Source organism: Phodopus roborovskii, unplaced genomic scaffold (assembly GCF_943737965.1).
Source record: "Phodopus roborovskii unplaced genomic scaffold, PHOROB, whole genome shotgun sequence".
NCBI classification, from domain to species: domain Eukaryota; kingdom Metazoa; phylum Chordata; class Mammalia; order Rodentia; family Cricetidae; genus Phodopus; species Phodopus roborovskii.
This window is the reverse complement of record NW_026125631.1, coordinates 18,106-32,595: the sequence shown is the minus strand read 5'-3', so window position 1 is coordinate 32,595 and position 14,490 is coordinate 18,106. Positions and strand designations below refer to the sequence as shown.

At 37.2% G+C, this 14,490-nt stretch overlaps 1 long non-coding RNA gene across 1 annotated transcript; it reads right to left on the bottom strand.

Moving 5' to 3' along the window:
* Positions 1-10,776: 10,776 nt before the first annotated feature.
* Positions 10,777-13,432, bottom strand: LOC127217091 (uncharacterized). Its single transcript, XR_007834075.1, has 3 exons — positions 13,333-13,432; positions 12,339-12,438; positions 10,777-10,846 (listed from the first exon to the last, which is right to left on the bottom strand). It is a non-coding gene; the product is annotated as an uncharacterized LOC127217091 (long non-coding RNA).
* Between the last annotated feature and the right edge of the window lie 1,058 nt (positions 13,433-14,490).

Genomic DNA, 14,490 nt, shown 5'->3' with positions numbered 1-14,490 from the left:
TTTTCAGACAGATAATTATGTTCATAGCACTGTAGGTGTGTGATGTGTACTGAGTATCAAAGATAAATTTTCCCAAGACTATCTGCCAACAGATGCTAGCTGCTCAAAGTATCTACATGCATGCTCTATTACCAGCTCTCTGTGTAGCAGGACATGACCTTAATTCAGAAAAACTAGAGCCTCCTCCATGAGCCCATTCCTTGGGTGTTAGTGTAGAGAAAAGAAACTCTATGACGTCATTTCTTGTTTGAGGAAGGCATTTTCATTTTAGTATGACTTTAGTATTACACTGGCAGTGCAAAGACATTGCAGAGACCTTTTCAGATGCCACACTGGAGTGACTTCAAACTGTTAACTCACTGTCTTAGACTGGATGTGTCACACAGAAAGAGTCAATCTTACACATGATTAGGAAATGAAATCCACATTTCACTCACATTAGACTTTACCCCCAGCCCCCTTTCTTTTTACATGTGAAAGTGTGAACTCAGGCTTCACTTCTACAAACTGTGTGCTTGAGTTTACCTCATGTGTGGAATTCCTGGAAATGAGTAGATCAGAGAGCAGAGGACGAACCTCTCCATAAGAAACCCCCAGATTTGTAAAAGAAAATATTTTTCCTATATTTATTATTTTCTCTTATTTTACACTTCAACCCCAAGTCTCTAACATAGAAACGTTTCCTCATGAAGGAGAACAGCAAGTGCATTCACATAAATATTTCAAATGTCATGTTACATTTATACCTGTTGAATGAGGTTTGGTGTTACATCAGAATTTCAGTGGGTGCATTTTCAAAACACACAAATGCAATGATGTTTAGATTGTTAAGCACAGTTGTCTTCTTTTCACATTATTGACAGCACCATGGACAGTGACTGACTCCCAGATGTTGGTCCTTTGGGAGTGATGATGAGCTATGGACAAGACTGTAGAAAATACAAGAGGGACTCTGGGAATATTTGCGAGGATAAATGATTCCAGTTTCATCATCTGAACACAACCAGATAAGTTTGGATTTACAAGAACTTACACAGACCCCATGGAACCATATAATTAAGATATTTTAGTATGAAATACAGAAAGACAGAAGTTTAAATATTTAATTTCTAAATGGGCATGACTTTCTGAGGCCTAAAGAATCTCATATGTATATATGTAATATATACATACATAGGTATGTACGATGTTCATTTAATACCATTAGTCACTGGAGAAATTTGGATTACACCCTCAGTTCCTAACTAAGATTTATTTAATAGTGTGTAAGTTGATACCACAAACTTTTAATAATAAAAATGCTGACATTTGCCAAAATAATGAGTGGGTATGTCATATATTTTTGTTATGTGTTTATATAATCAATTCATGACATATTAGAGAAAATTCATCCAATTAATAATACATGCATCCTCAGATTCACCAATTTTACTCCTGGTATGTGCCCATAAGTAGTCATACATATCTATGCTAATAGAATATGCAAAATTACTATAGCTGTCTCATATAAGGGCTATTTCCAGTGCCCCCATAAGGCTAATACTCACCAAATAGTTTGCTCATGTAATAAGCAGAGGATGGAAATCAATAGGATTTCAGTTTGTACCTTTAAGCTAATGATTACAAGGACATGACTTGGGAAATAGAGTTATTTCATTAACGTGTTTTAAAATAGAGAAACACGCCAGGGAAGATGACGATGACTAAGTCAACAAAATTGTTTCGGGAGCCAGATTGTGGTGGCAAACAACTTTATTCACAATACTTAGGAGGCAGTAGCAGGTATTTCTCTGTGAGTACCAGGCCAGCCTGGTCTGAAGATGTACTTCCAGAAGAATCTGTGCTACAAAGAGAGATCCTGTCTCTACACTAAATAAATGTATTTATTTACTTTAAAATAATAACTTTAAAATCATTGTTAAAATTTAAGTAAACACAGTGATCTGAATTCTGTCCCATAAATCTAGAAAAAAGCCAGCACAGTGGAAGAGGCATCTTATTCCAGAGCCAAGAAGGTAAAAACAAAAGGATCTTTGGGTTTCCCTGACTCACAAGGGAGAGTATAGTATATCTGCAAGAACGAGATTCAGGGAAAGACCTTGTCTCAATGGCTAAGATGGAGTAGAACTGAGGCAGGAACATGGACAAGATTGGGAGAGGCAAGGGAGGGGGACCCTCTACAGATGGAGCCAGTACAATACCTATTTTCATAGTTGGTGTTATGTGGGGGAACATTCAAGTGTGCACTGGAGGAATGGGTGAATATACATACATACATACATACATACATACATATATATATATATATATATATATATATCACTGGGAAGTGTTTTCCTGAGAGTATACCTTCTGTCAGTGTTATACTAGCTCAGCAACTACAAATTTCCCTGTATAATTTTATGTGAGGGGCAGTTCAATCAAAAAGTAGAAACAAGAAATAGCATTTTAACAAAGAATACAATATGTAAACAGGGGAAATTTAATTCACTGTGGTGCATGAAGAATGTAGGGACAGCAGATAAAAAATTAGTCCTGAAACATCAGCCCAGAATCAACTTCAGACTCAGAGCACCAGTAGCACAGACTGACAGCAACAATTAATAAATGATACCTCATGAAACTGAGAAGCATCTGCAAAGAAAAATACATCTTCAACAAGATAATACAGTTTCCTATAGAATGGGAAAGATCTTCACCAACCCCACATCTGATAGAGTGCTAATCTCCAAATTATACAAAGAACTGAAGAAACTAGGCATCAAAACACCAAATAATCTAATTTTTAAAAATGGGTAGAGATATAAACAGAACAGTCTCACCAGAATAATCTCAGAAAGGCTGAGACCTAAAACACTGATGACAGCTTATGCTGGAGAAGATGAAAAGAAAGTGTAACACTCCTCCATTGCTGGCAAGAATGCAAACTCTTACAACTGGTATCGAAATCAGTGTGGAGATTTCCCAGAAAGCTAGAGATCAACCTACTTCTAGATACTGCATTACCACTTTTGGGCATGTTCCCAAAGGCGGCACATCCACATAAAAAGGACAACTACTCAACTATGTTCATAGCAACATTATTCATAATTGCCATACCCTGGAAACAACCTAGATGTTTGTCAATCGAATAAAGTATAAGGAAAGTGTGGTACATTTACACTGTGGACTACTTATCAATGTTAAGAAACAAAATTATCCAAAATTGGCAGGCAAGTGAGCAAAACTAGAAAAAATCATTTGTTTCCCCCCTCACTCATGAGAAGATACCAGACAAAAAGCAAATGATACACAGGCTACAATCCACAATCCCAGAGAAACTACAACCCTAATCTAGAAACAGATGGAAAGAGATGCATAAATCCACACCTAATAATTGTGCACACATTCTGACTCCAAAAATCACCAAGAGAACTGATCTGATGCAAAAGCAAAGAGTTTTAATTAATTAATAAGTTAACTATATTAATTTCTGTCCTCTGTCCATCTGACACATTGGGTGGATTGAGAAGCAGCCAGAGGGATGATAGGGCAGGGGATTTTTTGGGGTAGACCAAGGGGAGTGTCTGGGGTCTGCAACAGTCTGAGGATTTGTGTGACTCCAGGCTTGGGCAACTTGTCCTGTGTTGATTGGCCAACTACCCCTGCAGAAATGGTTGCCATGTTTACAGGCCTCCCATGGAGTCTGCTATGCTCTGTACTTCACAACCTATAAAGCACATTCAGACCCACCCAGCTAACTTGCCTCAAGGCTTCCTAGTGACTGGGGCAAGGTTCAGCAAGGTCAGGCAATGTCAGAAGCTGGACAAAAGCTCAGTACATGCTGGTTAATCAGAGGCCTACACCTTGGTGGGTCTTCTGCAGCCTCTCATGGCTGGGTGAGGCTCTGGTCACTTCAATATCATTGGGTCAAGCACCTGAGTACAATTGAATTGAGGGAAGAGAAATAATATGAACAAAGGAGTCAAGACTGAGAAGGGGAAACTCACAGAATCAGCTTATACAAGATAGTGAGTGATCACTGACTCTGGTCTGACAAAGGGGAATCTGCTTAAGACCCAACTACACTCCCTTAACAAAGGTGGCAATGGTGTGGATGGGACACATATGAGGTTACTGGCTGTGGTTCCCAGATCCAATCTAATACACAAACAGACTTAGTGGAGCCCATTCTATGGAGAGATCAGTTGTTCAGACGAGACACAGGTGTGTGGATGGTATGGAGGTGCCATTTTCATGCCTCAGTGAGATGAATTAGCAGGCTTACTAGGGGAGGTGTTACCCTCTGAGGAGCAGATGTGAATTGTGAGAGAGATGGGGGGAGGTAATGGCATTGGAATGTAAAAGATAAATAAAAAAAATGTAAAAAGGCCATGCAGAGGTGCCACATGCCTTTAATCCCAGCACATGGAAGGGAGAGACTGGCAGAACTCTTGACTTTGAATCAAGCCTGGTATCCAAATTCCACAAAGAAACCCCCTCTTTAAAAAAATACATATTGTTTAAAAAATTATCACTGGATGATATATCATAGTCTATTTAAATTGGAATTCAGTAGAGAAAAGGGAAATAGCAAAACTTAAGCAAGGCTGAGATTTTCAGCTGTGTTAGGAAACACACATACACACAAGAACATACATGGAAACATAAGATTACAAATGTAAACAAATATATACATATATATACATGTATACATATATGCATAAATGCATATAAGATTATACACACACAGACAGACACAAACATATAAGATAGTACACACACACACACACATATATATGTATCTTCCAAGCAATGAGGAAGATGGAAGAACAAAGATGATGATGAGTATGGAGACATTTTAGTCTAAAACATTAGTAAAATAAAGGGAAAATGAAAACATAATTTACTCAGTCAGTTAATTAGGAAACAACCAGATTATGTTTGGCTCTTCTCAGATGACAACATAACTAATGCCTAGCTGTAAAAGCCAGGAGAAAAGAAAGTACAATAATGAGGTAAATGGGGACACTGACATCATCACTGTGATCATTCTCATCCAGATATGGGTGGACATGTTGGAGATCTATGTCACTGGAGGGAGACTGTCTGGGATACTTTGTTACTGAACAGTTCTATGTATCTCTTCCACTGACACCTCCACCCTAGCTGGTCCTCCAGTTTCCATTGGCTCCTTGGATCAAAATTCTCTGCATCACTGGTCCTCCTGGCCCCATCAGCTCTTTGCATCCATTTCTTCTTCATGGCTCGTCCTCCTGCCTCCATCTGCTACCAGAATGCATCTACTCTGCATGGCTGGGCCTCCTCTCTCCAGCAACTCCAAGGAACCTGTACATGAGGTCAAGGAAAGACCTTCTGACTCCATCATCATCTGGTTCATGACCTTTATACACAGAACAGAATCTATGATGCCATTCCTTCATTCCACCACTCCTGCCTTCCTACTCCCCTCTTCCTCCCTTTCCCACTTTCTGTAGCATGAAAAATAAAAGGACCAGAGACTGATATTGGGGTTACAATTCAATTGAAGATCAGAATAGCAAAGCAGCTGAACACTACTTCTTTTCTACCTCAGAATGGAAGGCTATTCTGGCTCACACCAACCCTAAGACTATTTATAACTTATCCACAGTGTGGCTAGAGAATATGGAAACTTCAGGGTCTTCCTATCCTCATTGTGGCTGGAGAATAAATCCATGATAGTCTACTAAAGACCCTACTTCTATCCTTTATACCACTCTAGTTCTGGGTTTAAAGGCATATGATTCCTGGTGCTGAGATTGTCTTTGTGTCAATTGTTCCTCTTTAGGACTGGATCAAGCTTGTATAGCTCTTGGTAGCCTTGGATTCACAGAAATCCATCTATCTCTTAATCTTGACTCCTGGGATTGAAGATCTGTGCCTGACTTCTATAGCTTGTGACTTAGCTTCCTGAATACTCTGGCAAACTTTAATGAATCTAAATAAAGTATCAGCCCATCTTATTTTATTCTCTTATTGTGTGACCGTGTCAGAGATTATATAATGAATTTTAGATATTACTATCACTGCCCACTGTCATACTTCTCCCTCTCTTGCTGAAACCACCATTCCTTTCCACTTTCATGTTTTCTGTAATATAATAATGCTGAGTCTAATTGTAGTTTCTTGCCTAAGTGTCCAGTATGACATTTCCTGAGAAAAGAGCATTTATGTCAGGAACTGCACCACTAAAGAAAATGCTAACCATTTCTGAACAATCACTAAGTGACTACTGTCCCTCAGGTTGGGTCCCATATCATCCATGAGGAACATTGACAAGAAAAGTTCTGTGCAGGTCTTGTACAGGTCACATTTGCTCTGTCATTTCTAAAAATGTTTGCTGTTGCTGTTACCCTTGTCTACAGTCTCAGCTCTTACACACGTCCTAACCTTCTTCTAAAATGGTTTCTGAATCTCAATGGTTTGTGATACCAAATCATTCAAGGTCCAATTCTCTCCCACCACTAAATTTTGGCATTTTTGTGAGTAATTGGCTTGTACATCAATCACCACTCACTGGTTTCCTCTTGTACTATCCATATACTGTGATCCAAATGAATTTCGCTTCTTCTCCAGCTGCTTCGATTATGGGATTTGTGACAACAGTGAGAAAAATAAGTATCACACTTACTTTCCTTTAAAATGTGCAGAACCAAAGTCAAGTTGTCAAAGGTGGGCCTGGAAGGTAGAAATAAATCCTGTTGAATCATGGAATACATGACTGCTTCTTCTTGCCAGTATTTGAGGACACTGCCATCCATACTTTCCAGTGTTCAGGAGAGTGATTTTATGAAAAATTGATGTATTTATCCTAAAAGTCACTTTAGAACAAACACACAGTGATTGAATTGAATAGAAGCGCTGTTTTGTCTATATACCTTATGTAGCACTTAACACTTCCTGGTCTCAGATGTCTAGGTACAACTACTAGAAAATGGTTTTTGACTTGAGAAGAAAATGTTAATTTTTAAAAAAATATATAGTTCTTATAAAGAATTACTTAATAACATGAGATAATTAGATAATCTATGAATCAGATTCCTTCCTTACTTCTTTCCTTCTTTCCATTTTTTCCTTGAAAATTTCTAACTTTCTTTATGAGACAGAACTTCAGAATTGTGAAGTGGTTGAGGACAGTAAGCTGTGAACTCAGTCTCAACACTGTAGAAGTTTACACAAAATTAAGAAGTGGGTAAATTTGACTTTAATGCCTCTGATTTTCTCTACTTCACTAATACATGTCTCACTAACATCCATATACCTCATTCTATGTTCAGATAATATATATTATTATTATAGCATAGCATGTATCCTTGTACCCCACAATCATCACAGAGTTTGGCTCCTGTAGCTGACTGCTGGTGGCTACATCATATCAAATACAAACCTGAGTTCTCCAACCCCATTCTCTAAACATTTACATTTTGTAAATTTTGTGGTTGTGGAAAGTATGACTTAGGAAGTTTGGTTTTTAATGTTTTCACTGCAGTGTTATGAAAAATTTTCTGCTGGCATAGTCATAGATATCTGTAATCCCACATAAATTAAGAGGGACAAATAAACACATCAGAATTTTGAGGCAAATCTGGGTTTCATGATGAGACTAGAAGTCACCTAAAACAAATAAAAATCTTTCTACAGACAAGAACACCACAGGTATTTCTAATAATTTACCATTTTTCTGACAAATTTTCTAATAAATATAGATTCTTACAAATATTAGGTAAGTACTTCTCCTACTGAGTCACATAAACCTCTATGTCTTTTATCCTACACGATGCTAAATATACAGTATGATATAGGCTGAGAAGATCACAGTGAATGTCCTATTTACAAAATATGATACATATAAGATTCCAAAGAAATATATTAGAAACATAATTTGGCAAAGCTAAAGTACCATCAGGGAAAACATCAACTTATAATGCAAGTCCCAAAAATTACATTTCTAAAATGATACCTATATATTCAGGTATGTAGTGTATTAGCATATTTGACTGATAAAGAATCCAGAAGCTTCAAATTACCATAGAAGACACTCTTGATAATCATTACTTTTTATGAAAATAAATTATGTATAGGAGCTTCACATAAAACATAAATTCAAGAATGAACTATGCAATCTGTCTTAATGACCACTTGAGATATAGGTACATAGCCTAAGTAAGAATCTTTCCAGAATAATCTATTTTATGTGTACTGATCTGTGGGCCCATAATGCCAGCTTCTAGAGAAAGTCACATTCAATTGCCAATCATCCTACAAATCTTATGTAAAGAATTAAATAAAACAAACATCATACTTGTAGCATAAAAGTGATTGGTTCATGAGTTGAATGCTTATTATCCTACAAATTGGGTTAGTATTATTACATATGCAGTACAAATTTGGAAAAGTAGATTACCAGAACATTACTTGAACTAATGTAAAGTTGAGAGTGCACCAGGTTGCAGAGAAAAATGAGAATGAACAGATCTGATGGAGACACAGTCTGAAGTTAATCATGTGTCTCACATCCATTGCTCAGTCCACAGGACATCTGCTTTCTGCTCACAGTCTCTCACAAGGAATGCTATAATATTTTTGTCTACACAGAAGTTCAGAACTGTGAAACAATGAGTACAGAAGACAAAAATGTATGAAGATATGGGTCTTGCAGACACTAAAGACTGACTATAGTAAATTATATGATGTATTATCTTCTGTTATAACACCTACTCACCCAGATGTTATGCCATACTTACATAGGAAGACACAGCTGCACAGAGCATAACTAAACCTGCTGAACTTGTAGTAACTAATTCTGAGAGTGAGCTCTATTGCTTAGCAATCGTGAAAGTATCTTTCTTCACTTATGCCTATTAGTTAATTTGTAATTAATTTGTGCCTACTAATTAATATTGTTTGAAGATCTACAAATACCACATAGTTAATTACAAGCTGTGTCAATTGCTATTATCAACAACTAACACTTTTGCTTTCTCCATTACCTGGTATCCTTGGTACTGGATATGCAATCAGTCTTTCTAAGCTACACATGCATAAAAATTCAAACAAGCAAGAGTTTAGAGTTGGACCACAAGTACCTTGACAATTATCTTCTCATTAGAAGAAATCATACATTCACTAAGTACTGTTATTCCCTTAGTAATTTATTAATTTACTAATACTAATTGAATGATCTTCAATGATACAAATTGTTTTGGAAGAAGAAATACACCTTAAACAGATTAAGTTATGGAATCTTAATTGTTATATCATTTCCCAATAATAGAATAATTTCAATTCAAATGAAAGGAAAATAAAATGTAAACAGTTTTATATGCATAATGCAAGCCAGCCAAATAGAACAATTTGTAAGTACGATGAATAGGAAGACAACTGGTCTAATATGTGATGACTGTAGATTTAGAAAGCTCTTCCTAATATATAAATATAAAATGAAAATAGAATTTACTAAAATTTTCATAGACTATATGACTAATTTAAAAGAAAACAATTAAGATGTCATCTGAGGGTATAATTACTAAGTATAAATAACCTAACTATTTATTTACTGTAAGATTTCATGTAGAGAAATGATGTATTGCTGAATATTTGCACAGAAAATCAAAACTGGTCCAGAAGATTGTATATCTGGGTAATGGGAATAAATTTTGCTTCGCTATCAGGGACATTTTTAGTAAGGATGGACATAAGAATAAAATGTTTACCAGGAAGGTTGTCATCTTGAAAAGGTTTCCCTGTGGTACTCAAGGTAAGGAGGGGCCACCAGTCATGTTCAAATCCTTTCTAACATTGTGTTTCTACAATGCAATAAAAGGAATCTTTATTAAATTTGAAATCCCATCATGTTCTAAGATGTACTATTATACTTTGTTGACATAAAATATGTAAACATTGTTTTATTCATTTTTACAGTATATATAATCTCTAAATGATTCCTAATATCAAATTATTTTTAAGAACTTGCATTTTGTACTCTTTGATCTCAATTCATACACATCCCTCTTTTATGTTAAATATTCCATACAGTCTGTTTTAGTCAGGAAATGTTGTTAGTCAAAGGGTTTCTAGCATCAGGTGTCATTACAAATACAAGAGGCTGAAACAAAAAACAGAAAATTACATTCACAATCTAGAATTGTAATTTTAGTAGAATGCAATATTAGATCAATTTTTCTCCACTTATTCAAAAGAGCTATGATCTTTCACCTCAAAATTCAGCCATGAATATAGCAAATGTCATAAATTAAAACATATTGCAGATTATGTTTCCTTTGCGATACTTGTGATTGAGCTGATGGCTTTGTCCATATTGCCTTATCACATTTCTCACTTTGTGCATTATTGAAGAAAGAGATTACTGACAAGTCAAAAATATAGCCACCTCACCTTGAAATCAAATAAATTTCTATGATCTCACATCTAGACTCAGGGTTTGTACTCAAGAGGTCTTGACTTTATGTATCACATTCTTCTGTGTTTTATCGAAGCTTTTCCTAATTGCTAAAACAGAAATGTAGAACTAAGTTCATCTGGGCTCTGTGAATGAACACAGTGTGCCATAAATACATACTATACCATTGATATCCTTAACACAGATGTAACATACATAACACAGGTTAACATACATACACAGATACACACCACCATACATTCAGTCACATATATACAAAATACACACACACACACAGACACACACACACACACACACACACACACACACACACACAGGCTCCCACTGAGGTGGGTCTGTGGGATTTACTCATCGCAAATCCGTGATTGTCACCCTGCTGTTTTGGATGGTGACATGACTGCAGTCCTGCAATTGGAAAAAGGGAAATATTGTTAGGGAATGGAAATCAGTTTTGAAACAACTTGTACATTTTATTTATACCAAAAGAGGGCCTTGTGCGACATAGGCTAGCAAACATAGCCTAGCTAAGCCAGAAGGATCCTGACATTATTCTACTGCTTCGAGGTTCCCAGTGCTGGATTATAGGCAAACATAAGCACAACTGTTTTCATCAGTGCTGGGAAAGGATTTCAGATACTAATGCTTAAAATTGGAACACTATCACAACTGAGCCACATCCCGAGCAGTAAGTTTTGATTGAAGAATTTCATTGCAGCCAAATAGTTCTCAGCCAAGTGGTGAAATCTTGATGTCATTAGAAGTAATGTCAAAAGTTCTGGTCCCCAACACTCCCACCTAGTTCTCCTCATGCCTCATGTTTAGAGTCAATCATCTCTGTGTATCTCAGGATTTTTCCATCTATTTTCCAGAGTCACATAGCAAATAGATTTTTGTTGTTGTTGTTTTTGTTATTGTGTTTGTTGTTAGAGATGTGTAAGTGCAGTGCACCATTGGAGTCATAATGTACATCAGATGGCAAAGGTGACCCAATAGACCTTGAGGGGAGTCATTCCATTAATCAGATTGTAAGGGTGACATTACTGATATTTCAGAGATGGTCACTCTGGGTCTACAACATGATAGGTAATGATCAGTCTAAAAGTCTTATTATGTAACATCAATTAGCCTCAAATTGATGATCTACTACAACTGCCCAAGAGCTTATGCTATGGGTGTTTTTCACCATGGAAGGGGTTATTACAATTGGCAACTTGGGAACTCCTGTTCTAGATAATTCGTTTTTAAAATGAGCAATATCTTTTAATATCTCAGAAACAACATTACTGTACTCCAAAATGGAGCTAGGTAATTTTGAACAGTTCTGGTAGAAAGTTTCTGGCTACAAAAACCTGATCACCCTGGTATGAACCATGATTTACAAGGTGGGGCCTTGAGAATAGTGCTGGGTTTAACAACACCTACTATTCTTGAAGGGAAGTAGGAAGTGTTCACTGCCTTGCTCCATATCTAGGGCATCTGCAAACGTCTTTTACCACACAGGCACTAAACTCCCATGTGAAAATCCACAGAGACAACAAATTAAAATAAAAATAGGTTCTATTTTTAAAAGGCTACACAATGAAAGTACAGGTATAAATATAATGAAATATAAAATTATATATCTTTTTAAAAGAAGAGCTGAAATGAATACAAGTGTTATTTTCCCTTTAGGATCAGAGTGTGATCCAAATTCTATACAATGCATATACATATTAATTATGATACATATAATCACACACAGAATGTTCTACCTCTTAGACTTAGCATTCTGATTCCAGGATTTCAAGCTTCCTTGAATCTCTGTGGTTGTATCCCTGGCTCTTATAAATTTTGTGGGACAGGGTTTGGATATTCTCACAATGTTATTATGTTTCTTCTCCTGTATACAGATACCTACACAGAAAAGAGCTGAGTCCTGATTATGGGGATGGAAGCCCCTCCTGGGGCAGCTTGATATTTCTTTTAATCCAAAAGTTGTCAGTGTGAAAATTCCTGTTCTGAAAAGAGAAAGGCAGACTCACAGTCAAACAGAAATCCCCACAACACTCATTCGTCTCTCTCTCCTCTCCCTCTTTCCATCTTCTTCTCTCCCCTTCCCCTTTCTTTCCTCCCTCTCTCTCCTCTCCTCTATGTCCTCTCTTCTTTCTCTTTCATACCTACACTTATTCCCCTGCTCTCCTGCTCTCTCTGCTCTGACCTGCACAATTCTTCCTCCCGCACAGATGATGTGTATGTCTTCCTTCTATTCCTAGTACACACTATCATTGAAATTCTGTTAGACTATGTCTTCTTTGTCATAGTCCTAATTGTCCTCCCTCCCTTCTCCCCTGCTCTTTTCTCTCCTCATTCCTCTCCTTACGTGTATCTCTCTCTATGGTTTTCTCTCTCTTGATCCCTTTCTTGTAGTTTGACTTAATAATAAAATTCTCAACAGTAGAATTGAGCACAAAGAAGAATCAATCCAGTTCAGGCCAATCACTGTGAGGAATAAATGGGGTAGCGCTCAAACCTATGACCACTAATTCCTGTGGGACATTATCCAGGGTACAAAATTCTTTCAAAGAAATAGGATGATTCATTGCTTTCCCAACACTAGCTCTGCTGAGGAATTCAGACTAAGGTGACATTGAGAATGACACTTTAGGCAGTTTCTTGTGTGGAATATCTTCAACCTCTGACACTTGAGATCACTTCTTTGTGCTTTGTCTTAGAAAACGAACAGTGGTGTCAGCACATCTGTTAAGAGCAGCTGGTGTTAGAATGTTCACCTTAAAAGGGGGCTTCTATAGCACTCAGTTAAGACTATCTGGATATTACTTAGTTTTTACAGTGTTCTGAGCCATAGAGGATTTTGCTCTTGTACCGTCTAGGCTTAAATTATATATACTCACTGTTTATATTTGGGTGCGCACACCACTGCAATTGATTCTGGCAGCATCTTCTGGTAGCAAAAATGTGTGTGTACATCCACACTCGACAAAAAGGCAGTCTCGGTTGGATGGGTCTATGGAGACAAAAGAATTCAAGAAATCACAGTAAGCCCAATGACATACCCAACACAGCAGGTCCCAAGAATTTTCAACCACTGCCTCCCACAATGACTCGCCAAATCATGCTGGGACACATCTGTGGTCTGCTAGGTGGAGAAGGAAGAGGAAATGACCTCACTTATCAACCTAATCTATAAGGTCATTAGAAGCTGAGCTTTAAAAAATTACTTGAGGCTGTTCCCTCACTGAGGACTAGACTTTTATTCATCCATATTTACTTATACCTGATGTCTAAACAATAACCATTCCAAGTTTGTCCTTTAGCTTCTAACCTACATCTGCTTCCCTCCTGCCAACAATAGAATCTATTCCATCTTAACCAAGAGTTCCCAAACTATTTAGAAGTTCAGTTCAACAGACTCTGTGAGTCTTCAGTTCCCTGCCATTAAGAGCTGTGGGATATCTTCCTATGTGAAGAGAAGCCACATCTGGTCGTATTTTGTGTTACTCTACCTAGTACTGTTGCATTAACATATGCCTCTTCCCTCCCTTCCTTCATAGCCTGCCAGGTTTAAGCACACCTCAGGCAACTGCATGCCACAAAGGTGACGAACATTGCAGATGTTAAGGCAAGCAAGCCAGATGTAAAAACCAAATATCTAACCTCTACATTTCAAGACACAAGCAGTACTGAAATGCTGACATCATGGAGGAAGGCACACTTAGTAGATGAATACTAATGAAATGAGAAAGAGATGGTTAGAACAAGAAGGAGATCAGTCTCAGAAGAGAGAAGTTGCAAAGCTTGACAAGGCCCTTGGAAGGTTCCTGTTTCCTTCTCTAAGAGAATTAGTCACATGGATGTTTCATCAAGAAGTCATTAATTACACTGCAAATGTATGCATACTTACAAATTAGCTATATTTTAAAATAGAAAACATTTGGAAAAAGAAAGGGAGTAAAAACTGGTAAAACCAACAAAACAAGCCATTGCCCCATTCATGTACATTTGAAGATTCTGTTAAGCTAGTTCTGCACAGAGTGGCCTCATGACTCTCC